The sequence below is a fragment of the Mustela nivalis genome (genome assembly GCF_964662115.1).
Source record: "Mustela nivalis genome assembly, chromosome: 9".
NCBI lineage: Eukaryota > Metazoa > Chordata > Mammalia > Carnivora > Mustelidae > Mustela > Mustela nivalis.
This window is the reverse complement of record NC_139028.1, coordinates 80,594,547-80,620,131: the sequence shown is the minus strand read 5'-3', so window position 1 is coordinate 80,620,131 and position 25,585 is coordinate 80,594,547. Positions and strand designations below refer to the sequence as shown.

General features: G+C 41.7%; 1 long non-coding RNA gene across 1 annotated transcript; it reads right to left on the bottom strand.

Annotated features, from left to right (window-relative positions):
- Positions 1 to 17,181: 17,181 nt before the first annotated feature.
- On the bottom strand, positions 17,182 to 25,197 carry LOC309872736. The gene is made up of 3 exons (XR_014316097.1): positions 25,106 to 25,197; positions 21,427 to 21,573; positions 17,182 to 18,737 (listed from the first exon to the last, which is right to left on the bottom strand). It is a non-coding gene; the product is annotated as an uncharacterized lncRNA (long non-coding RNA).
- Positions 25,198 to 25,585: the final 388 nt, after the last annotated feature.

The following is a 25,585-nucleotide window of genomic DNA, read 5'->3' as shown; positions in this document are numbered from 1 at the left end:
GTCACTATTAAGAGAAGAAAGGAGAATGGATGTTAAATGGCATCTAAAGTGGTCATACTTGTCCATTTGTTACCCCATTTATCCATAAATATCTATACCGGATTTTTTTTTTTTTTCAAAGGAGGGCTATACCTGAATGTAGCATGACTGGGACATCTGGTTGGGCACAGAGAGTTTGGATTTGATAGAGATAAGTTTTTGGAAGAAAATTTTGCAGTATTCCCCTGTCACAGAATAAATGCAACCATGACTTGCATTCAACAGTTTAGGTAGCTGATTTAGTATATCTACTTATGTTCTTGACAGTGTTTTTTTTTTTTCCTCCTTTTGAAAGCTGTGGGAGTGGAGAGCTCTTGGCATATGTGCCCATATTTCTTTCCTGCCGCCATGCTAATTTTTTTTTTCATTTTATAGGTGGAGAAACTGAGTCAGGTATCTGTTAAATCTTTGATTTAAGATCATAGAGTTAAACTTGGGTGTCAGGACAAGAACCTAGATATCCAGATCAATGACAAAATATTAATGATACTACTGCAACTCTAGAATCTTTTTTATGAAAGCATAGTTCTTCTTGTTTTTAGCTGATTGTCCTATATTTGTTGTTGTAATATTCAGGTTCCCTAGCATTTTGGAGTGTATTCTGTCAGTGATCTGTGTTGAGGGAATGAGGTAGGTGGGAGTGTGGCTGGTTTTGAGGGGCCAAAAAAATCGATATGGCTGTAATGGGAGGATGAAAGCATATGACAGGGACAGAGGAGAGGACACTGGAGAGGCAGGTGGGGTCTAGACTGTACAGGACCTCCTAAGATAATTTATCATTGTAATTATGATTTATTTTTTTAATTCACTAAACATAATTTCTTACCATTGTACTTTCAATGGTTTTCTTCAATTTGAAGTAGTGACATATTACTTTAATTACTATTAGTACATTTATTAATACTTATTACTATCAATACATTTAATACAGTATGTAAGAATGAGTAAATTTTAAAAATTTATTAAACATTTTAAAAAATATTAAGAAAAAGGGAGTGTGTAGTACATGCAGGATATGACAAATTCATGAAGATAGTATTTAAATGAGTACCATTTGGAAAACACTGGTGTGCTGGGCATTTTTCGTTTATCCCTGCAGACCTACTTTTCACCCTGCATCCTCTTCCATGACCCCAGACCTGACTTCCAAGGCATGCACCATCTGGTCTCCCTTGTCCTCTGGCTTCTGGTGGGATTTGGCCAGTGGGAAGCCCAGGTGGGAGATGGAATGGGGAAAAGTGTGAATTTAGGGTGTTAATCCTCCCAAGTCTCGTCTTAAGGGTTGTTGTGGGTTGGCGCTCTAACAGAGAGCACAACTCCTGCCTGCCTACCTCCCTTCCAGTTACAGGCACTCTCCCAGGTTTTGGTAACCACCTCCTGACATCACCCATTCAGACCCTAGTGTGGTAAAGCCTCCTGCTGGTGCTGGCATTGGGACCCAGCACCATTCCTCATTTGTTCTTCTTAACCTTTCCACACCCTTGGAACTCTTCTCTTTTAAAAAGCTCTTCCATTCTACCATTTGAACACACTATTATTTACTGCCAAAACTCTGACCAGTGCACCAGTTACATTGGAATTCTTGAACTTTGAAGTCAGGCAGAAGTAGATGTAAATCCTGGACAGCCTCTGAATAGCTGTGTGGCCTTGGTCAAGTCCAAGTGGCCAAGCAAGTATCCATCGACCCAAGAAGCGTCTACCTTATGAGGTCAGGCACCACATCTATCTAAACACCAGAGCCCTAGCTTTGGGGGCAGTGTTTAGCACTTAGTAGGTGTTCAAGAAAATTTGGGTGTACATGGATTTTCTATATAGGAGACCTAGGAAAGAAAGAGGTCAGCTTGTCAAATATCCTTACTTTATAGATAATGCCCAAGAACGAGGCATGACTTGTGCAAGCAGTAAGCCTCAGGCATGCTCTTTAATAGTGACAACACGGGGAAGGGTGAAAGAGGAGGAAATATGACAAGGAGCTCATGGACAAAGGTGCCCTGCCCATACCACCCCATGTCCTTGCAGAGCTCATCTCCTTCCCCAAATCACAACACCTCAAAAGACAGCTCCCTTCTGAGGGGGAATTCATTGGGTTAGCACATCTGCTTTCCAGTAAGAAGAACCAACATGAGGCATGCCTGCGAGGCTCAGTTGTTTAAACGTCTGCCTTTGGCTCAGGTCAGGATCCCAGGGTCCTGGGATTGAGCCCTGCATTGGGCTCCCTCCTCAGCAGAGAGCCTGCTTCTCCCTCCCCCTCTGCCTGCTGCTCTGCTTACTTGTGATCTCTATCTCTCTGTCAAATAAATAAATAAAATCTTCAAGAAGAAGAAGGAGGGGGTGGAGGAGGAGGAGAAGATGAGGCAGCAGCAGCAGCTGCAACAAGAGGGAAAGCACATTAAAGATCCGAGGGTCCTATACTGAAGACCATGAAGGGGAACCAGCCTGGAACAGAGGGTTTGAGACATTGGGCAGGATGAGTGGGGAAGCGGCAGATGTCTTGAGCCCTAAAAGTCAAGAAGTGAAGGCATGGTGCACTAGTGTTCTAGGGCCACCATAACAAATCACCAAAGTAGGCAGCTTATAACAACAGAAATTGATTCTTCCCCAAGTCTGGAGGCCAGAAGTCTGCAGTCGAGGAGGCAGCAGGGCCACGTTCCTGCTTGAGGATGTAGGGGAGGGCCGTCCTTCCTTCTTCCAGCTTCTGGAGGATCCAAGCATTCCATGGTTGTGGCTATAGTATTCTCACTCTGCCTATCTGTACATGGCCTTCTCCTCTGTGTGTCCGTGTCTTGTCTGTGTTACAAGGATACTTGTTGTTGGGTCGCCCAGATAATCCAAGATGATCTCATTTGGAGAACTTTAACTTAATTACATCCGTCAAGATTATTTTTTCCAAATAAGGTGACATTCACAGGGGTTGGGATGTGGACATATTTTTTGGGGGCCACCATTCAACCCACCACAGATGGCAAATGGGACAAATGTTCATCAAATTTAAGCAAAAGAGTTGCTCGATGAGCTCTGCGTTTAGTGGGTGAAGGTGAAGCTGGCAGGGGTGTGCAGAGAAGGGATAAATACAGAAGAGGGCTTGTGGTTGAAGTCCTCGCCAGAGTAACCCAAAGCGGGAAGGTGTGGACGGGAGAATCACAGCAGGAAAGAGAAGGAAGTAAAGCATTTGAGAGACTTTCTAAAATAACTATCATCCTTGGTTATTCAAAGTTCTGTGCAATTGAAAGAGCATAGGATTTCAAGTTATAAGCCCCAGCTTCAACGCTGACTTGCTGTACATTTGGTCAAGTCTTTCTTTGTAGTCTTCTCTCCTATAAATGGGGGGATCATAGCAAAACCAGCTGACTGCCCAGATTAATGGCAAAGTTCCAATTAGACAAGACATGGGAAGGCAGAGGAGGCTAGTTAACTGGTTATGCCATGGGATCAGTGCACCTGGTTTAAAGTCTTGGCTCTGCCACCAGCAGCTAAGTCACTTTCGGCAAGTTCCTTAGACTTTCTATTCCCTGGCTTTCCCATCTGTCAAGTGTGAATGATGGTAATTACCTAACTCATGGAGGTTTTGGCAGGGGGTTCAATGAGATGATGCAAATAAAGCACTTAGTATCTAGCATTTGACAGGCACTGAATGCATGTCTTATTACAGGGAGGAACTTTGCAAACTTTGTTTTTAAAAAAATCCAAGTACTGAGTGACTTGTCATTCTGACTACTCTGAAGCATCTCTTGAAGCTTCAGAAAAATGAAAATGGCTGGGTCTGCCCTAGACCTAGAATTAAGCTCCATCGTTTATTTATTCATTTGAGACATTGATGCAGACAGAGAGAGAGCTGAGCAGGTGGGGGGGGTGGCAGAGGAAAAAGGAGAAGCAGACTCCCCACTGAGCGGAGTTCGGTCTCAGGACCCAGAGATCATGACCTGAGCTGAAAGCAGACCCTAACCATCTGAGCCACCCAGATGCCCCAAGATCCATAGTTTTTAAAGCTTCTCAGATGAATTGAAATGCCAATAGAGTATTACCCCCACCTTAAAAGACCACCAGAGATGTGAGTCAAAGCCAATCAGCAAGGGTCGTTTATTGCAGGTTCGAACCTGGACCTCTGCGGTGCTCGTTGCCCATAACGCCAAGAGGTCCAGAGCTGGGTCGGTGCAGGATTTTTATAGACAGATACAAACAAGTTTCGGGTGGGGCTGAGCTGATTGATTGATAGTTTGAACAGGCATACTTGGCGTCAGTGGATTGGGTCAGGGGACCCCTCGGGAAAGCAGACAAAGCAATCTTACAGAAACAGAACTGGCCGGTTAGCCCACGCATGCAAAAAAAGCACTATCAGGATATTGAAGGCCTGGTTACTATCAAGTAAAGACAATTGGGAGTCTCCTGGTGGAATGTTACATTCCTGCTATCAAGCATCCTTGTTAATGAGATTTAGGTTTAAAAGAAATTTAACTTTATTTACTTTTCCTTCTACCTCCGCCTCCTTCCGTTTTCATGGAGGGGAGGGTGACATTAGGGCTTGAGGAACTGAGTTCTGTGTCCCTGGAAATTGGGCTATTGATAAGGTAACTTCTTTGTTTGTAAATCTCAAGGACATTTGCAAACCAAGGGAGACTCCTACCTTGCAGGACTGTGATCTCTGCAAGTTAACTATTTATCGTTTTATGGCAGTCAGGGGTGCCTGAGGAATGCTACACATATGGAGGGGAGCGGGTGAAGGGGGGGGGTGCAAGGCGCCAGCTTTTGCTTTGTCCTCAGCCAGCCTCCTGCTCCTTCAGAATCTGCTGCATGAAGGAGAAATTCACCACAGCAGAACACGTTATTAGGACCCATTTCCTAATATCCATAAGGAGAACAGTCTTTACTTTAAAGAGAGCAGGTATCCTGAGCCTAACACCTCCTTTAAAAAAAGTGTAGTACTTATTACATGTCAAGTACCATTAATGACTTCTTATGTATTGACTCATTTAATACCCACAACATCCTTACAGAGCAGGAATTTTTGGTATTACAGAAAAGGAAACTGAGGCACAGAGAGGTTAAGCAGCTCCCCAAAATTCACCCAGTTAGAAACGTAGGTAGGTAGCACCGGTGTTGGAACAACAGTCTTCTGGCTCAAACAATGACCCCTGACAGATTCTCTCAAAGCTGCAGTGTCCCCTCAAGAACGTGACCTCTCTAAACCTCAGTTTCCTATCTGTAAAATGAGGATTATAACATGACTTACTTCACAGGGGACTCGTGAAAATTAAGTGAGATGCTGTATGCAGAGTACTCAGCAATGTATTTAGAATCTACTGAGCACCGATTGAAAGTCAGCCATATTATTCATAATTTTAACACAGGATCACTAATTGTTTAGTTATACGGAAATATAAGGCAGGTTTCAACTTCAGTGTAAGAATCTTTTATTTCCCAGCTGCCGGGGCAGGACATCTGATTCAAGGCCATGTGGGAATCTGTCACTTGAGTTTACCTCCTAAGCTCTGTTTGAGTCTAGCACTGGCATGTAAGAATTCTTTGGTGCGTGCAAGAGGGCTTGAGGAGCTAAAAGGGCCATCTCATTAGCGAAGAAACACAAACTGCACGACACCAAAGGACAAGCCCCTCTAAATAAAGGAAAAATGAGTGGGGAACAGTTGAATCTTCTTCCAAAGAGAACTTCCTGGAGTTTCAACTTCTCTGGGAATTCAGAGCCTTAGCCCGAGGAAGAGGGAGAGACCTAGAGGGGCCAGTGAGAGCGGTCCTGCTAGATAACACGTGACACACACTTCCCCCTACCTGCCGTTTACAGGCGGTGTGATTCTCTAGGAATAGGAGCCGGGGGAGAAGTCAGACTGATAAAGGAGATCACAGCCCCTAGGGGGACTGGGAAAGCCCAGGTCACATAATATTTTACAACTCCTGACACAGGCATTGGTTACAGTAGCGTGCGGAGAGACAAAACGAAAGTGTAGTCTGTAAGGGTGTGTGCGCATCCTGTAGGAAACAGATCGGGTTTCAGTTTCACGCCCCTCCACTCCCGCCCGCGTCAGCACCTTCTATTAGTTTCCGCCACAAAGCACTAGGGGGCGCCAGAGATGGCGGAAACGTCAGTCTTCTCGGGACCCCCAGAGTTAGAAAATCCTCTCTGATCTTCATGTAGTGAAAGGACGCTCACTATTAGTTCTTTTTATTTTTTTATTATTTTTTAAAGATTTTATTTATTTATTTGACAGACGGAGATCACAAGTAGGCAGAGAGGCAGGCAGAGAGAGAGAGAGAGAGAGAAGCAGGCTCCCCGTGGAGCAGAGAGCCCGATGCGGGGATTGATGCCAGGGCCCTGGGATCATGACCTGAGCCAAAGGCAGAGGCTTTAACCCACTTAGCCACCCAGACGCCCCTGATTTTTTTTTTTTTTAATGAAATGATGATAGGCTTAAGTTTACTGGCTAATACTTTTGGGTGAGGTTGGTAGTTCACAAATGAAAAAATAAGCATTGTTGGAGAATGCAGAAGTAAAGGAGATTGCTAGGGATGACCTAATCTATTTGTTAAACATCTATTAGCTGCTTTCTGTGGGCCTGCTGGTTAGATGCTGTCGGGGACACAAAAAGTGAACACATGATTTCCCCCTGAACTCCTTAGCAACTCACAAGTCAAAATGTTCATAATGCTCTCTGGAACTCTCCTTAGCCTCTTCATCTATTCACCATTAACGTCTTCAGAGGAAGTCTGTGGAAGGGATAAGCACAAAGGCCTTGGAGTAAGACAGCTGGGTTCGATTCCCCACTCTGCCACTTTCTAGCTAGGAAGCTGCCTGGGCCCTACTTCCCTGATTTGTAAACTGAGGAGGTTACAATACCTACCTCATTGGGTTTTACAAGGTTTCACTGAGATAATTCATGCAAAGTGTTTGGTACCGTGTCATATTTAAGAGCTCAATGTCTGTTCATTCTTATCCAGATACTACCCGTCCTTGGGAGTCCAGCTGAAATCACAGAGAGATTAGGTCCCAAGGCATTGTCTCATTAATTATGCAGGCCAATAAACTCTCTTTTGGTTCAATCACTTGCAACTGAAAGCATCCTGACTTATATGGCAGCTGTATTTATTAATTCTCAAATCTGTGTCAGTTTCTGTGCAAAGTTATTTCCATGTTTTTACTGTCTTCTCTTTTAATCCTCATAATAGCTCTATGATATAGAGATGAAATGGGTACTGATATGATTCTCATTTTATAGATGAGGAAACAGTAAAAAGCATTAAGTAGCCCATGTAAGTTCACACAGCTAAAAAAATAGAAGAATCAAGATCTGAAGCCATTTCTAGTCCTACTCTTACTATAAAATCGATGTTCCCAGAAATGACAAAACCATGTGCTTTTGTAACATGTTAGAAAGTATGACCTCAGTCATTTGAGACTCCATGTTATAGGCCTACTTCCATACATTAGAACCTTCACTGACTTTTCCTTTCCCTGAATACTGGTCAAGGTCACTATCAGAGCCCTCACATTTATCCCTCAATTACCCACCATGCACTCCTATTTACAGTCTTACTAGAAGGAACAGTCCACGAAGGCAGGACTTTGTGTTGTCCTCTGTTATGTCCCCAACACCTAGGAGGACACTTGACACAATATAGGCACTAAACAAACATTTTCTGAGCGGCTGAACAAACAAATACAGTTCAGCTTTCCTTGACCACATTGGACAACTTGGAGACTAGATTACTTCAGAACATTATGCATTTGACAACATTGGTCAAAAATCCCTTTGCGGGGATTGCCTGTGTGACTCAGTTGGTTAAGCATCTGCTTTCAGCTCAGGTCATGGTCCCAGGGTCCTGGCATTGAGCCCCACCTCGGGCTCCCTGCTCAGCAAAGAGTCTGCTTTCTTCTCTCTCTGCCCCACCCCCGACCCTCTTGAGTGTGTGCTCTCTTCCCCTACCTCAAGTAAATAAATAAAATCTTTTTAAAAATCCCTTTTTGTTTCTTTCTTCTATATCATCTCATCATAGGAGCTAAATGCACATGCGTACACATGTTGTTGACCGAGAGATATTTCAACTCTATCCTTAAAACGAGCCCCTTTCCTTCAGATTCCATAGCAGGATCCTGTGAGCACCTGCTTAGTCCACCTCAACCGAATGTGAATGTTCTCACCTCTGTTTTAGGCTCCATCCTTAAGGAAAAAGCAGGGTTTACATTCTTGTCACTGTTGTGATGGAACTGGCCACAGCATAGAGCCTGAAAGATCTGGGGTCTCATCCCAGCCTTGCCCCTACTTCTTTAGCCTCACTTAAACCTCCATTTCCTCAGGTGTAAAATAGGAATGATCTCTCAGCTTTTTGTGAGGATCAAATTATATGGTTATGAAAAGGCTGAAAAACCTAGCAAGATATCCAAAGGAAGGCATAAATTTAATACATACATACTATTTCTGGGTAAAAGAGGTTTAAAAATCTCATTTTGATGACTGAATGTCTTATATTGATTGGCTTGGGAGGGTAGCATAGGATTTGGCCAAATGCAAACTGAAAATAATTTAGCTACATAGAATTTGGAAGAAAGCTATTTGGTTGAAATTAACTTAGCTCCTAGGACAATTTCGTCAAAATATGGTTTGGTGAGCATTAAACTAAATTAGAAAAAAAACTAATTTTTCTCCGTTACTGGTTTTACAAAAATTGGTTGTTTTGGTTTACTTTGGGGAGAGGGTTTTTTTAAAAAAATATCTTTTAGTATTTTTGTCACTTTAAGGAATTTATGTTTCTTTTCTTCTGAAGTCACTTTAAGTACGCCTTTGAGTTGGAGTTTTCATCAGTTTGGCCATTTGTCAAATGTGTTTCCTCTCAGGAGATCCATTGGACATGGATTAGTTAGTTATAATGGGAATTCATAACCGAGTCATTATAAAAACGAATTGTCAGAACACAGTCAGCTACTTGACAACTATTGTAGTTTGTCTTTCAAACATCAGAGCTCTTAGAAACTGGTTGGTTTGGGGTCTTTTTACCACTTTTACGCAATTTACTGTTAAGAGAGCAATGAAGGGGAGAAAATCTTGAGTGCAGGGGAGGGACCATTCAGGACTCCACCGTGGACAAAGACACCATTATCTGCGAAGAACCTTCCAAAATCTCAATTTAAATGTAAACTCAACTGTTGAAGTGGAAAAGGAAAGATTATTTGGGAGGAAGGCAGTGAGGGGTTTTTACTGGTCTTGGTGGTGTCAGCTCGGAGGAAAGCACAAGAGGGCAGTGCAGTGCTAAGTATCTCAGAGCTGACTACGCGCGACAGACTGTCAGGAAAGGGAAAGAGTCAAACTCTTAGAAACAGAACAGGATGGTATTTGTCAGGACCTGGGAGGTAGGGGGATGTGGGGAAAGTTGGTAAAAGTGTACAGACATCCTTTAGAACGGATGCCTTGGCACACAAGATTCTTGGGACGACTGGAAAGGACAAGGGACAGGAAGTACTTAGGACAAAAGAGTTGCAGTAGAACGGACTACTATTATTGCCAAATTTTATTGTTACAATGCTTCCCATTTCTGAGCAAGACAAGTAACAGGCAATCTGATTACGAGAGCAGACAGCTCATTTTCCTCCTTTCCTGGGTGAAAAGTGTAATTGGTTTAGAACATGCATTCTCATGGTGAAAAACCATCTACTGACTATGGAGATTGGTATAGTATAACTCATTGGAATATAGACATTAGAGTTTCTGCAGTACACAGCAGATGAAAATGTCCTATTATATGTTACGATGTTGGTAAAGAAAGTTTATGGGGGTGCTTGGTTGGTTCATTTTGTGGAGCATGTGGGGTTGTGAGTTTGAGCCCCATGTTGGGAATAGAGATTACTTAAATATGAAACCTTAAGGGGCGCCTGAGCAGCTCAGTCGGTTTAGCTCAGGTCATGACCCCACGTCTTGGAATTGAACCCCACGTAGGCGTTCCTCTGCTCAGCAGGGAGCCTGCTTCTCCCTCTCCCTCTGCCTACTGCTCCCCCTGCTTGTGCTCTCACTTTCTCCCTGTCAAATTAATAAGTAAACAAAATATTTTTAAAAAATCTTAAAAACAACAACAAAGGTTTACGAGTAGAGCCCAGCAAGTGAAGAATTCATAATCGCCGGGCGTCTGGGTGGCTCAGTGGTCATGATCTCAGGATCCTGGGATCGAGCCCTGCATCGGGCTCCCTGCTCAGCAGGAGCCTGCTTCCTCCTCTCTCTCTCTGACTGCTTCTCTGCCTACTTGTGATTTCTGTCTGTCAAATAAATAAACAAAATCTTAAAAAAATACACATAAAATTTAAAAAAAATTCATAATCCCATTTTTCTTGTCAAATCCCAATACCTGTTCTAATAATAGTAGTAACAATAATAATGTAGTCCTTATTTTTTCAATATAAAAGACTGCCAAACCTTAACTGGTGAAAAGAATTCACCTGGGCATACAACTACCATCCTTCCATGATTTCAATCATAATAAATCACTGTGCTATGGATATATCAGTCAGCAAGTCAATGTTGTCTGGTGAGAGTTTAAAGAAAGGAGTACCAAGGACCAGAGAAAGTCCCTGAAGCTCCCTGGTCTCCTAGAGATTGTTGCATGGGAGTCTAACACTTCATAGGGGTAAATATTCTGCAGATTCAGGAAGATTTCTACCATCACCGACCTGGACACATCCAGGCTGAATCAAGAATTCATCTGGAAATTCAAGTAGAAAGACTTGAATTTATTTTCAAATTGTACATAAGTAAAAAGATGAGTGCAATATCAGCTGCTAGTATTTTGGGATTCTGGTGATCTGAAATACTCTCTATGTATGCCCTTTAGAATCTTTACTTTTTAATTAAAATGTAGCATCCTGTCTTATATCCTTTTTGGTATAAATCCAGCTACATGTAATGATCGGAATGAAATGCAAACATAGTAATTAAATCTTAAAATAAACATGTGCTTTTTGTGTTAAAATAATTTTACATGCTTATTAAGATAAAAACATCCAAAATATAAGCACTTATTTGAAGTTAATTTCGGCAATAGTCTAGTTGTGCTAATACAACAAAAAATAACCCCCACACAGCCATGTTACACTGGAGAGGATTCACCACCCTCCCCTGTAACCTCAAAAGCACCTGCTTTAATTCACTCTGCTTATAACAAAATCATCATTCAGCTTTCTTTTTTTTTTTTATTTAAGGTTTTATTTATTCATTTGTCACAGAAAGGGAGAGAGAGAGCACAAGCAGGAGAAAGGGCAGGCAGAGGGAGAAGCAGATTCCCACTCAGCAAGGAGCCCAGAAGGAGACTCGATCTCAGGACCCTGGGAAGCTGAAGGCAGACGCTGAACCGACTGAAACATCCAGGTGACCCATCATTCAGTTTTCTAATATTCTACAAAAATGGATATCAAAGCTACTATCTTAAATGTATTGTGCTTTGGTAATGAAATGTGCACTGCAGGGACACCTGGGTGGGGGCTTAGTTGGTTAGGCATCTGCCCTTGGCTCAAGTCATGATGCCAGTCCTAGGACTGAGCCCTGCATTGGGCCCCTTGCTCAGCAGAGAGTCTGCTTCTCTCTCTACCCACCTCTGCCTCTGCTCATGTTCTCTCTCTCTGATAAAGAAATAAATAAAATCTTAAAAAGAAATGTTCACTGCAACTATCTGAGTTGCAAGGACTCTATGTTTATAGGAGTAAAGAAGAAAACCAAAAATATGTTCTTAGTAGGAAAACTAGTGATTTAAATCAAACCAATTCTAAGAGAGTAATGGTTATCAACTTGGATAACTATGGCTAGGGGCCACATGAATGGCTTCATCTGCCAACTAAATTCCTCAATTTAAAGTTGGATGGTCCCTTCCCTTGGAACTGCATGGGGGAGATCACACATGGGCCAACATCAATTCATTTGGTTGGTATTCCTCTTTCCCTGGGAGAAGACGGACTTCCAGAGAACATTAGTTCACTCTGCGGTCATGGTTCAATAGTGAAACTAATTGTTAGTAAAACATGCTAATTGTCAGAAACAGATGCATTACTATGGGTAGGTCATTCTTAACAGTGTAATCAAAGCTCTTGGAATGATGATCTGCCCTTGAAATATGGATTCCAGAACTCCCGAATTTAAGAGTTGGAGTTTTTAAGCCGTTCCCGCAGCCTCTTGGGATTAAGGTGGAGACTCCTCTGAACTTCTAAAACTCCCCAGGATTCTATTCCTATCTTACTAATTCATTCCATGTGCCTACTCACACGAATGTTTAAGTCCTTTCCTGGAGTCCAAAATGAATCTGATATACATGGAAAAAGACCACTGAATTTGGAATCAAAAGATCTGGACTTGACACTTTCTATTTGACTTTTGGCCAAATCCTTTATCCTTTATGGGGTTCAGTTTCCTCATCTGTAAAGCTAATAGTCCTCACCTACCTCAAAAAAGATGTGAGAATCAAATGAGCTAAGGTATAGGAAAATATTCAATAATCACAAAGCTGCAGACATTTAGGAATATCTGCAATTTAAAAAACTACAATCAGGTTTAGATCTTAAATAATTATGCTACTAGGAATTTTGGTTATGATTATTCTCCATCTACATTAGACATTCCACTCACTCAGCGATCTGACACCTCGGACAAAGTTCTACAGAATTCCCACATCTACCCACTGCTCCTACACTTTCTAAGCAGTTGGGGAACTGTCAGCCATTACACAAATTAAGCTGTTATACTAAGAGCCCATGAGCCACCTGTTTCAGAAAAGCCTGAGGCTAAGTTGTCTAATAAGGCCTGGGCTGAGGAGCTTCGTCTTGGAATGTAAAATGCATATCCTTTATGAATAAATCTAGCTTCCAAAGAATGTGACTGTCCAGAGAATCACGCAATCCTAACATGCTAGTCAGCAGCCCCAAAGTCGAAGGCCCATATTGACAAGCAGAGTAGCAGGGAAAGTATCTGTCACTTGCACAGGGCTTTCCAGTTTTCTATGCATTTCCATATGCTACAAATCGAATGTGTATATGACTCTCATTATAGGGGCACTGTCAGTAATTTGAGAAGTGGCAACAAAAACTAAGGAAGGAAACAGAATGAGTTAAACCCCTCACAAATATCTTAAAGTAAAACTGTGAAATAGATTAAATACACAGATGTATACCAAATTGAGCTATGGTATTAATATCAATCAGAGTATAAAGCCATGCTTGTACACAGGGGAGCAAAGATTTGTGTCCACTCAGTGTTTTTTTCCTCCTTCCTCCCTTAGTTTCCTAACTCTCCTTTGGGAAAATATTACTAATTTTCTAGTATCTATGTACTTTCAGTAATACTGATCTCATCCTTTGGTCTTGGGGTTAGCCCTGATTGCTCTATACCAATCTGAATAGTCCTGACCTCTATTATTATTCAGGAGTGGTCCCATCACAAGAAAACTTAGAAATTTTGTTTGAAGGTTCTAGGAAGCACCTTTCCTCCTAGATGTGAAGGAGAAAGTCCATAGCCCAGGATACTACTGGTAGCCATTGTAAAACTAAGAATGAAACCAGCCTACCAAATAAATACACCTAGTAGAAGAGCAGAGCAAAGCTGTACACAGAAGAGGGGTGGCGCCTAATCCATCTCAGGGCTTTCCAGTTATGAAACCCAACACTTTCCCTCTACTTGGAAATTTCTGTTCTTGCCACACAAATCATCTGAAATGATACATTTAATAAAGTACTTTTCCATCATCTATTGAATAATTGGACCCTCACAGTGACTCAGTGGAGTGGGTTTTAGTGTCATCTCTACTTAACAGTAGAGGAAAGAACTCTCAGGTTCATGACCTTCCCAAGTCCATCCATACCGTGGTACATGTTACAGCAGGAAATGGAATCATGTGTTCTAGTCTAAAACAATTGCTGTCTAGTTCACCATGTCATGTTGAAATGCCAAGTTAAGAGCACATTTTGAACTTTTATGACTGAGGCAACATTTAAGGTTTTGTAATTATTAATATTATTAAAATATTGTAGGCATACACTGTAAAATCTAGGATCTCAATCTTTGGCTCTCAGCAGTGGTTAGATTCATCAATTTTTTAAAATCTTTTTGCCATATGGGTCCCCCTGTGGTCTGAGTATGGTGTAATTTTTACTGAGTGTAAGGCAGTTCTTGCTCTGTGCTGCACAACAAAGCAGAAATACTGATCTTAAATTATGTGAAAGTTGAGCTATAAACATCTCATGGTTAGTGCTACTGGCACTGATGTTAAGAGCATCACAAAGAATCTTCAAATTGCTCAATCTCAAAGCATCTGTCAATCTCAAACCATTATTCTTTGAAGATAGATACGACCGTGTATTAACCTATTGTTAGTTTATCAGTGTTTTGCTAAAAAGCCTGTTCTCCAATGTCATGGATGTGAAGTCTCATTTTAACAGAAAGGCTCTACTGATATTCATTCAGCAAAAAATTTTAAGGACAGACTATGTGTCAGAAACTACTGGAACTCAGTTACACATTTGAATAAGCCAGTTTATTCTACCCTTGCATTTACCTGTCCTTTTGTTTTAATCCAGTCAGCCAGTAATTAGCAATCTTCTAGGTCCAGCATCTTCTAGGGAATGTGAGGGATTCAAGAAGTGCTCTTTGTCTTTGAGAAACTCACGAGACAGTTGGAAAAAAAAAGAAATACTGAAACATAAATCTATGTAAGAAAAACTGAATTACATGCTCATAATGAATATCAGAATGGACCCAGTTTTCAGAAAAGACTTCAGGCAGGTAGTAAAACACAAAATCAGTATCAATAGGGGTAACAATCCTATTTTCCTTAATAGAGGGTCACTATGCCTCAAGAAGACCTACCTCTCTAAATTATGCTCACTTTATGCAAAGATTCCTGCTTTTTTTTTTTTTTTTTTTTTTTACCAGGTTTAATCATCTGATAATAGGAATAAAACTAAAGCCTTCTTCAGGGGTGGTTGTGATTATCCAATCAGATGTACAAGATGAAAGCAGTTTAATACCAGTTAGGATGCTTTCAGTTGTGAGTAACAGAAAATTAATTTTAATTTGAGCTTAGATGATACAAGGAATGTACAGGCACCTGGGTGGCTCAGTTGGTTAAGCTTCTAACTTTTGGTTTCAGGTCGGGTCATGGTCTTAGGTCGTGAGATGGAGCCCTAAATCAGGCTGTACCCTTAGCACAGAGTCTGTTTGAGATTCTTTCCCCCTCCCCTTCTGCTCCTCCCCCTATTAGTGTTCCCTTTCTCTAAAATAAATAAACATAGTCTTAAAAAAATAATACAAATAACGTATTCTCTTTCTTATCTTTGTAGTGGATTGAACTTTAAGTACAGCTTGAAGAGGGCTCTACCATTGTTTCTGTCTGATTTTCTTGAATTTTTCCTTCTTTGTGTAATGTCTTCATCTTTAGGTTGGCTTCCTATGCTTTTCAGAGTTTAATACCAAGACCCTCCTCATCAGAATCTCCTACTGAAGTTGAATCTTTGGATGTAGGATGGGGAGAGGGTGTCCAGCTTGTTTATGTATGAACAATATTTCAGGTAACCCTAAGGCACACTAAAGACTGGGAACCACTGCATAGCTCTGAAGGAGGAAGGCTGAAAGAACATAGTCTACTCCAGATTTTCCCATCGTAGGTTAGAATAACTATAAAGCTTTAGCTAACTACTTTAAAGCACAAGTCCATTTATTCTTATTCTACAGGTACTCAGAAAGGAACTGAAGTCTAAGACTCTGTAAACATGATGTTTATCTCCAGTCCCTTGCCTGTGTCCTTCCTTCAGACATTTAGCACATCCGCCATTTTCTTTGCATGAGAAACTGTAGAGGGAGAGGCAGATGGAAAGTGAACCTGCAGAGAGTATCACTGGAATTTTTAGAGGAGCAAAGAAAACAGACTCTGGCTATATTAAGGAAAAATGCAAGAAGTCCATAAAGTAGACACTAGGTGCTCACAGAATTGCCAAGAGGCTGAGAGACCAGGCTTGGAGACAGTGAAGGAAGCATGAGACTCCTGGGAGGGAAAGCATCAGGAATGGCCACACCAATAGTCTAGTCCAAAGTCTACTCTGCAATGCAGTTGATGTCCATCTCTCCCAAATCCTTGCACTGCTTGCTCAAGATTGATCCACCAGAAGTCTATTATATGTTACATGAAATGGAGAGTGAAATCTAGCACCTTAGGCTTCTAGGCTAGGAGCTAGCTACTATCTCCTACCAAGACAACACACAAAAGGGAAGTATCCAGAAAGGAAATAAGAAGCGAGACTACCTACAATTCAATAGCAGAAAAGCAAGTAACCTGATTAAAACATGGGTAAAGGACATGAACAGACATTTTTCCAAAGAAGATATATGAAATGACCACTGAGGCATGAATATGTGCTCAACATCACTCATCATCAGGGAAATGCAAATCAAAACCACAAAGAGCTCTCACCTCAAAGAAGTTAGGAAGGAAGGCAATTATAAAAAAAGAAAGATAGGCATTGGCAAGAATATGAAGAAATTGGAACCTTTGTACAATGTTGGTGGGAATGTAAAATGGTGCAACTCCTAAGGAAAACAGTATGGAGGTTCCTCAAAAAATTAAAAATAAACTTACCATGTTATCTAGCAATTCTACTTCTGGGTATTATATATAAAAGAATTGAAATCAGGATCGCAAAGATACATCTGCACATCCATGTTTGCTGCAGCATTATTCAGTAGCAGAGATACAGAGAAAATCCAACTATCATCAACAGATGAATGGATAAAGAAAATGTGGCATTTACATACTATGAAATATTATTCAGCCTTAAAAAAGAAGAAAATCCTACCACTTGCAGTAACATGGATAAACCTGGAAGACATGATATGAAGTGAAATAAGCCAGTCTCAGAAAGACAAATACTGTAGGGTTCCACTTATATTAATAGTCAGAATTACAAAAGCAGAGAGTAGAATGGTGGTTGCCAGGAGCTGGAAATGGGAAACTGTTGTTCAATGCTTCAGTTATACAAGATGAGTAACTTCCAAAGGTCTGTGATACAACATAGTGCCTATAATTAACATGGTCTTGTGCCCTTAAAGATATATTAAATGAGTACATCTCATAGTAAGCGCTCTTACCACAAGAAGAAAGGAGGACACAAAAAACTTTTGAAAGTGAAGGATATTTATTACTGTCATTGTGGTGATGGCACCATGGGTGTATGCATATGTCTAAACTCATCAAATTGTACATATTAAAAAAGCACAGTTCATGGTTCATGAATTATATCTCAATAAAGGCATTAAAAAAAAAAGTCATGGGACTAATGAATGGCCAGGCAGCCAAATAATGGCAAGTGCCCACTACAGGGGGTTCTGCACTAAAGCATTTTCCAAAGAACCCAGAGCCTGCCATCCAGAAAAGAACCCCCCCCCCCCCCCCGCGGGGTTTAAACAGTAGCATGACGGGCGGCCATACAGCGCCGCTAATGAGTACCAAGGAGGGACCAAATGAAGTTTCAAATTTTCATCCATCCCATTTAGGTGACCCGCAGGGCGTCTGATGACCAGAGAAAACGCCTGCAGTTCAGGAAACGTCCAGTGGGGAGGGCTGTTTTTCCTTTCCGATAGTATTTATTTCTGGGAGTTACATTTATGTCCAGTGAGACTTAAATTCAGAACTTGGGAGTTTACCTAGGATCCTAGAAACCCTAGTCTGTGAAAACCATTGGAGATCAAACAGCACACTGGTTTGAAAAGGTCCTTGCTTCAAACGCCCTTCTTCACAGCCTGGTATGTAAAGTAGATCTAAGTATGGCTGCGGTGGTCGGTGGTCGGAGCGGGGTGCGGTCCTGGGCTGCCTGCGTGGCTTCCCCCACGTCATCCACATCCTCCCAAACCCCCGCCCCGATACCCGACAAGCCCCTCGAAGCACCTGTGCCACCCTAAGTTAGTCACCTACTGCTGTAATAAAGCTGCATAGTAAACTAATCCTCACACTCAAGGCGTTGTAACCAAGGGCATTTATTTTATCTCACGGTTCTGCAGAATGCATGAGGTCTTGCCTGGATTAGGGGAAGGAAAGGTAAGTAACTGTTTAGAGTTGAAGGGAAGCCAAGAAGGCCCTGCTGCCGTGGTATATACGGCAAATCCTTCCACTGGTGATACCCTCCTTCGGGGCCTCTCCTTCCTCTCCTGTTTCAATCAGATTCTGTGAATTTACAGACTGTCTGCTCTGTTTTTGGTCCTATACGGGGTACTTGAGAAGCAGAATTCAACCTATGGTGGGAGCTTTTTTACGAATTTACGCTAAAGTATGAATGATTTATTGGATCTGTTCGCCTCAAAACTTATAGCCAGAGAGAGCACAGATGTCCACATGAATAAAGGCAATAGGGCCCTTTTGCGCAGAAGGGCAGGACACAAAGTTGCTGAGGATTCCCTCAGCCTATTGTGCAAAGATCTATAACTTATACTTTTTATATTTCCCAGGACCCCTAACACAGTGCTGTGTATTCAATCAATGATCAGTAAATACTTCATTAATTTGTTCATTTGATGAATTTTCATGCACCTGTTGTCTCCCAGGCAGCAGGTACTTGTCAACTGATTGGTCTGTCTAGCAAAACAACTCCAAGAGATCATCACCATTCTTCTTGACTCACGACTTCCAAAAGGCATTGGTACCGTAGGTCCAAGAGGACACGTTACATAGCCAAGCTCTGTGAACTAGAGAGTGTTGCACAAATAACCAGGGATTTCCCTTATTATCAACATCAATATGGAGCAGAGATGTGAGGCTTAAAATATAATCCCTGCTTCGGGTTCTAGAAGGATAGAGTTCTTGGATGAGGAAGAAATTCCAAAACTTAAAAAAAAATTTTTTTTAATCAATTGATCATTTATGATACCCCCAGACACTATGGTAGATGCCAAGAGTATGGCAGTGAACAAGACTTCACATCCTGTGTCCTCACGGAACTCGCAGTCCAGTGTGCTGAGGGCTGAGAGCCATGTGGTGATTGTGATTTCTCTAAGTCAATCTGTACTGAATTTTCTTTCTGTGCCAGGCCTGTGCTAGGAACGTAAGCGTTTAAAAAATAAAGCAAAGAAGAACCACCACAAGCCATCCTTGCTTCTAGGCTACTCACAGACAAACAGCTAGAATGCTAGAATGACAAGCTGAAATTGCTATCATCCAGGATGTACTTGGACAGCTCCAGGACACAGAACAGGCTGCTGTGTCTTCTAATTGGAGACGGGGTGTCAGAGGACGCCCCACGGAAACACTGACACGGGCCAAGCTTTATCAGAAGCGGAGTTCACCAGAGGGATCTGTGACTGTTAAGACTTCACCCTTATGGTTAACACTGGACTATTCAAAATATACCGCTGCGGAAGACCCTCAGACACAGAAACCACTGCAGCAAGGTAGACTTGGGCTTAAGTTGGCTCATTTATAAATGCAGTTACTTAAAAGTTACTTTTCCCCTGATTTTGTGAAAATGTTCCCACTGAGACCTTGTCATCAGTAACACATCACTCTGGACATCAGGTGTTTGTCGACAAACGTGGTTGACAGTCCACTGATTTTCCTGTTTAACTTGGTCTCTCCTAGATGTTGTTTACCAACCTGAACCAGGACAAGTGGAAAGAGAGAATGTGGGGGAAAGGGGGAAGGGAGAGAGAGAGAAAGAGGAGGAGGAGGAGGAAGAGGAGGAAGAGGAGAAGGAGGAACGGAGGGAGGGAAGGAGGAAGGAAGGGATAAGATCCACTCCAGGCACAGATTCATTTGGAGATTAGAATCCAGTACAAAAGAGACACTAATTTTAAAAAAGAACATCATGGCCTGGCACCAACAGATGTGAGACAAGCGGGTTAAAGAGCCAAGAGAAAAACAATGAAAATAAGCAGCTGAAAATAACCGGACAGCAGGGAGTCAGAGAAGACAGGTGATGGAGAGGCACCCGGAGGAGGTGACCTCATTTCAAAAAACAGGCAGAAACTAGGCTGTTGCTCTACTTACTAGGAAAAAGAGTAAAAAGTATGTAAAATTTTACCGCTCTGCATACAATCACCTAAAAATAAAAATTGCTTCAGCAGAGGTAAAGTGGTTAGAAAACTGGCTGTTTGCAAAGAAGGAAAATGACCATTTCCTATCCTGTGCGCAGGGAGCAGTCTGAAAACTGTCTCCTCAAAGCACCCTCTCTCTACTGAGCTTTTGTCCCAGGGCAATTTCGCACTTTGATGATGGTTGCTATTTGTCACTAGCCTGGGTTCCACTAAGAAGTCTTTTTCAGCTATTTTGCAAAAGAACAGTTGGAATAGATTCCCAGGTAAGATGACAAGGCCTAATTCTGATGGCTGAGGCTGACTTCTAGAAAGTTCCATCCCTTGAAATGTTCGGATCCCAGGCAGCTGCACAGGACTTGATTTTCAAATAGAGTCCGGGGACCGTCACTTCCCCCAGGGGGATTTTCCCTTTAAGCTGCAGAGCGACAGGCATCAAATGATACCCATCCTGACGCCCGGGAGCCCAGGGAGAAATTTTACATTTCACAGCTGAACCAAACCTCACAATGCGCCAGGGAAGAATTGGTAAAAGGTTGAGCTAGAGCTACGGTCTTCAAATTGGAATACTAATGATGACCTTTAATGAAGCCTGACAGTACAATCTGTTTCTCATTGTTGCTTAAGGGCCAGCTCCCAAGCACACCCTGGCTTTCAAGGAAGGGACAGACTGGGATAAATGGACCCTGCTGGTGAGCAGGCCTGAGCACAGCTGATCTTTCAGCCAGGATTAAATTAATTAAAGTGATTCTCTCAGCCAAAGAATTAGTCTTTTTATCTGTCATTATTGTATTGTTTATTAATCTCCAATGGGGGCTAATTGGTATCTGAGCTTTTGGGGACAAGGGATCTTAGAGTGATAGGGATGAAATTGTTCTCATTTGGAATGGGGTGAACAGGAAGGGTTGTCTTAGTTCTAGATGTGAAACGAGCTTGTTAATTTAAGACCTTCATCAAAAGACTACAACAGCCCAAGGCAAGAACAGTAAGGCAAAATGAACCTATATGGAGGAAGGTTTAGCTGTGTTGGCTTTGCCCCAGATTAGTAATCAATGGATAGTCACTAAGAAACCTACTGCAAAGGTGGCATGGTGCCAGGGAATTAGAGGGACCCATTCATATGCCATGGCTCCTTAAATAAGGGTGCACTTTAGTTAATGAGATGCCCAAGTCCCATACCCCAGAGGAATCTGGAAAAAAAAAAAATTTGAATACCCGTCTAGTTCAAACTCCCAATTTAACAGATAATAAGGAAATTTCAATCAGTCGTGAGGCAGTTTCTCAGGGCTGGGGTATTTCTTACAGTGGGAAAAACATATCAGGCCAGGCCTCAACATCCAGATGTTACCTGGGTCCAAAGGGAATATGATCCCTCCTTCTCTGCTTTCAGTTCTACTCTCAGGGCGGGGATGAACGTGGAGGGATGACCCCCAGAGGAGACCTTGCGCCTGGGAAGATAGGGGAGGAGTAGATACACGTCTGGAGCCATCCTAGCCTAGGAAAAGAGAGAAACAAAATTCTCTGGTGTTAGTGAAGGCTAAGTTTGCAAGTGAGAGAAGTTCTACTGTCCCATGCCTCGTGGCTGCTCCAGGGGAATTCCGTTCTGAAGGCTGCCCTGCTTTAGCAGTTCTCTCTTATTGCTCTGAGCTCTGGCATCTAGGGATTGCCAAAGAAGCAGATTGATTTCAAGACATTATTTTGCAAGCTTGCCATCTCTCTCTGGCAATAACAACCCTTAAGACCATGGTGGGCTGCAAGATAGTTCGTGTTCTGTTAGTGACAGCAGACGAAGGCCCAAAGTCAGAAATTCCATTCATGATCCCTGAACATAGACACCACCCTCATGGTTTCTGTCTCTCAGCAATAGTCTTGGCTACTCTATTCCCACTCTGATCACGTGGTGCCACCTTGGCCTCTGCAAGCAACGTAATAGCCTGAGGTAGGAAGCAGTCCAGGCTGCCTCCCAGTGAATGGCTGTTTATAACAGAGTCAAGATAAGGAGTACATAGCAGCAGGTGTCTGGGAGCAATAGAGAGGGTCAGGCTTCCCTGTCACACCGTTATACTGAGACCCCCAATGTTATTTTTTATTCTGTATTCTGTCCTTCCTTTGTTTATACTATCCTTCCTTTGTTTATACTATCCAGAGCACCAATAAGGATTCAGCTTTTTCAACTCACGCAGGTACAGTCATCTTAAATTACTGGTCATAGCCGGAAGAGCATCTCAGTAAAGACTCTCTGTTGCTGGCACTCACTTGTTGTATGCAGGAAACTCACAAGAGCTCTCCCTGTAGTGAGCACCTCTACCCATGTCAATGGAGCTTGCCTGGTAAAGGGTAGGGACAATTTCAGAAGCTGCACACTACAGGGGCCACTTCCGCAGCTGCTGTCACTGGAGAGGAAATGTAACCTGCTGTTTCCCTGCTGGCTCTCATTCAGAGGGGAAAAGTTAAAAGACTTGTGTCCCACAGGACTGCCCTCTCTAAGCCATCTGGTTATAAAGCATGGGCTTTTCTTAAAGGCTTTCCCGTCTGCACCCACTTGTAGTTCTAGGTTTTAGGCTGCCCTAGAGCCCAGGACAGGATACCTAGGAGGGAAAAGAGAAGCAACCTTGGAGGTTCACGGCTGGGTTGTCCCTCAGACACAGGGTTTCCCCACAGTCTGCTGCTCTACCCCCCTCCCAGAGTCCTCTGATAGTTGCTTTACACATTCTGTCCAGGGTTTCAGTTGTAGTCAGTGGAATCGAGTGAAGGGGGCTTGTTCCATCTGGATCAAAACCAGAACTCTTCCGTGTCTTTTTAACAAGTGTTCATTATTCTTTGAACATATCCTTGTTTCTGATTAAATAAGGCTCTGGGCTCACCTTAGATCGTCTTTGCCCCAGCCCTTGAACCAGTCATTTCTCAAAGGAGCTCTAGTTCCTTTTAGCAGAGAACAGTATTGGGGTACCAAGATCCAGGCACTAGATTGCTATTGCTTTTGGGCTTTACTTCTTCTAGGCCCTTTCCTGCTCCCAGGTTCTCTTGGTGGACAGACCTTAAAGAAGCAGCCTCAGAGCCACAGATAATTGTGCTACCCGGCTATTTGGTTTTAACATTTTAAAATAAAGTTACGTTAAAGTAAGTAAAATTAGGGGTGCCCGGGTGGCTCAATGGGTTAAAGCCTCTGCCTTCAGCTCAGGTCATGATCTCAGGGTCCTGGGATCGACCCCTGCATCTGGTTCTCTGCTCAGCAGGGAGCCTGCTTCCCCCTCTCTCTCTGCCTGCTTCTCTGCCTACTTGTGATCTCTCTCTCTCTGTCAAATAAATAATAAAATAAAATCTTAAAAAAATAAGTAAAATTAGAAATTTATTCGACAATACACTAGTTGCACTAACCAAGTTTCAAGTGCTCAAGAGCCTCATGTGGACAGTGACAATCATATAAAATATTGCTGATATGGAACATTTCTGTCATTGCAGTGCTGGTCCAGATAATTTCAGCCAAAAAAATTATTATCTATATTGTTTGTGAAAATAAAGCAGAAAGACTATATCAAGGTTTTCAGAATATCTAGACCTTAGATTAAATACCCAACATCACCTATACACAACCCAGGATTTGCCTTACAGCAAAAGGATGGTCGATACCTTCAAACAATCAAGGTGCTTTTGAGGCCAGCCGTTTATCTGTTTAAGTCAGCTTTCACTTTCAAAGAAGACCAGGGATTATAACAGCATCTTTTCAAGAATCCAGTGCAACCAGTTTCTTACACCAAACACAAAAATAAACTCGAAATGGATTCAAGATCTATTATGTGAGACATGAAACCATGAAGCTCCCAACAGAAAACACAGGTGCTAATTTATTTGACATTGGCCTCAGCAACATCCTTCTAGGTATGTCTCCACATGCAAGGGAAACAAATGCAAAAATAAAACTATGGGGACTACTCAAATAAAACGTTTTGCACCATCAACAAAACAAAAGGGAACTTACTGAATAAGAGAAAATATTCTGATAAGGGGTTAATATAAATTGTATCATGAACTTATACAACTCAACACTAAAAAGACACAAACAATCCTATTAAAAACGGGTCAAGGGGCACCTGGGTGGCTCAGTGGGTTAAAGCCTCTGCCTTCGGCTCAGGTCATGGTCTCAGGGTCCTGGGATCAAGCCCCGCATCATACTCTCTGCTCAGCGGGGAGCCTACTTCCCTTCCTCTCTCTGCCTGCCTCTCTGCCTGCTTGTGATCTCTCTCTCTGTCAAATAAATAAATCTTAAAAAAAAAAACAAAAAAAAAAACGGGTCAAGCACTTGAATAGACATCTGTCCAAATAAGACCTACCAATGGCAGAGAGACACATGGGAAGATGTTCAGCATCACTAACCATCAGGGAAATGCAAATCATAACCACAATAAGATACCATCTTATACTTGTCAGAATGGCTAGAATCAAAAAGACAAAAAATAACAAGTGTTGGTGAGGATGTGGAGAAAAAGGAACTCTCATGCACTTGTCACTGGGAATGTAAATTGGTATAGCCATCATGGAAAATAATATACAGGTTCTTTAAAAAATTAAAATATAAATACCAGACAGAATGGGAAAAGATATTTGCAAACGACATATTAGATAAAGGGCTAGTATCCAAAATCTATAAAAAGCTTATCAAACTCTACATCCAAAGAATAAATAATCCAATCAAGAAATGGGCAGAGGACATGAACAGACATTTCTGCAAAGAAGACATCCAGATGGCCAACAGACACATGAAAAAATGCTCCACATAACTCAGCATCAGGGAAATACAAATCAAAACCACAATGAGATACCACCTCACACCAGTCAGAATGGCTAAAATTAACAAGTCAGGAAATGACAGATGCTGGTGAAGATGCGGAGAAACAATTCCTACATTGTTGGTAGGAATGCAAGCTGGTGCAACCACTCTGGAAAGCAGCATGGAGGTTCCCAAAAAGTTGTACATAGGGTTACCCTATAAAACAGCACAGTGCATAATGTCCTTCCTGTCTGAGTACCTTAGGATGGAGACTTTGAAGTCTTGATGAAAACTGTTGAAGAAACTGATAATGTTCTCACTTTTTCAGCATTCTTACTAAAGCATCATAAATCCAGGCCAGCTGACAGTGATTGTTTAGAGAAAAAGAAAAAAAAAACAGTCTCAAAATTGTGTCATAGAATAAAAGATGATAGAGCTACACCAGGAATTTTAAAAAATATAAAGATATAGATATAGTCATTAAATTAGATTTAATTTAATAATATATTTATCATTATCAAATGTTATTCAATATTTAAATATTATATTTAATATTTATATTAATAATATAATATATAAATATTTAATATTAAAATGATCCATATATCATCATTAAATGAGATAATGCACATACAGAGCTTAGTATAACACTTGGCACAAACAGTGAGTTCTCATTACATTTTAGCTATTCTTTTGATTCCTTTTTTTAAATATAGAAGTTTAGTTTCTTTTTTAAAAA